At 54.7% G+C, this 881-nt stretch overlaps 1 protein-coding gene across 1 annotated transcript in view; it reads right to left on the reverse strand.

The window, feature by feature from the left end:
• Window positions 1-881, reverse strand: part of LOC119590733 (longitudinals lacking protein, isoforms H/M/V-like) — a gene marked incomplete in the record, with an annotated part of 51,210 nt that overhangs the window by 12,779 nt on the left and 37,550 nt on the right.

The following is an 881-nucleotide window of genomic DNA, read 5'->3' on the forward strand; positions in this document are numbered from 1 at the left end:
GCAATGTATGCCTTTAAAAATCCTTCCTAAAAAAAGGTTGAAAACAAAGAGCAGTTTACTTTACCTGTAATTTCTTTATTTTTATCATGATATAACATATGACATCACATTATCGCACTGGGGTCAGCGCACTAAAATACTTGTACAATGGCACAGAACAATACAGCTACCTTTAGAGTAGTTACACTACAGCACGATGCGCCCGCCTCGTCCCTCGTCGCGGACCGAGACCTGGCGCCGTGGTTTTCTCCGAGCTTCACTTGCTTCACTTCCGTCGGAGATTACCCTCTCTTGATCAAAATAACTCGTCCATTCTTTTCATTAACGGATTAGATCAATTCATTTACGATCAACTTTAAAACTAATCGTTAAAACAAAATAAAATTTTTGTTAACCTTTCGTTGCGGCCGACAAGTCAGATTGAATGATGCTTTTACAGTGCTCTTTTATCGCTGGCGCACGTGTTGCAGGGCGCTCCGCCAATCCCTCCGGCGGAAGTCCAATCCGCGTGATTAGGCGGGCCGAAGGATTCGATCTTCCCCCCCATCCCCTGCGCGACCGTCTCGCGGCGCTCGGCCGTCTCGTCGCGACGGGCGTGCACGCTGTCTTCGGAATGTCTTGGTTCGGCGCCCCCTGAGGCTGGCATACCTTGAGGCTGGCCTCCCGGCTCACGCGGCTGGCTGGTGGTGGACGCGGCGCGCGTGACGGGCCAGGTTACCGCTCTGACTGAAGCGCAGCGGGCAGAAGGGGCAGCGGAAGGGGCGCTCGCCCGTGTGCGTCCTGGCGTGCCTCTCCAGCAGGAAGCGCCTCTTGGGCCCGCTGAACAGCCGCTCGCACACCGCGCACTGAAGGGCCGGTTCGGCGGGGAGCGTCCCGGGCAA

Source organism: Penaeus monodon, chromosome 27 (assembly GCF_015228065.2).
Source record: "Penaeus monodon isolate SGIC_2016 chromosome 27, NSTDA_Pmon_1, whole genome shotgun sequence".
NCBI classification, from domain to species: Eukaryota; Metazoa; Arthropoda; class Malacostraca; order Decapoda; family Penaeidae; genus Penaeus; species Penaeus monodon.